Source organism: Geospiza fortis, unplaced genomic scaffold, assembly GCF_000277835.1.
Source record: "Geospiza fortis unplaced genomic scaffold, GeoFor_1.0 scaffold236, whole genome shotgun sequence".
NCBI classification, from domain to species: Eukaryota; Metazoa; Chordata; class Aves; order Passeriformes; family Thraupidae; genus Geospiza; species Geospiza fortis.
This window is the reverse complement of record NW_005054568.1, coordinates 643,247-643,570: the sequence shown is the minus strand read 5'-3', so window position 1 is coordinate 643,570 and position 324 is coordinate 643,247.

Below are 324 nucleotides of genomic sequence, written 5' to 3'. Positions count from 1 at the left end.
CGGCGCATCCACACGGGCCACAAGCCCTTCCAGTGCCGCATCTGCCTGCGCAACTTCAGCCGCAGCGACCACCTCACCACGCACATCCGCACGCACACGGGCGAGAAGCCCTTCTCGTGCGACACCTGCGGCCGCCGCTTCGCCCGCTCGGACGAGAAGAAGCGGCACAGCAAGGTGCACCTCAAGCAGAAGGCGCGGAGCGAGGAGAAGCTCAAGGGCTTGGGCTTCTTCTCGGTGGGGCTGTCCTTCGGGCCGCTCTGAGCGCGGCCGAACGCGGCCAGCGGCGTTCCCGAGGTGCCCGAGCTCTCACCGAGAGCCGGGCCG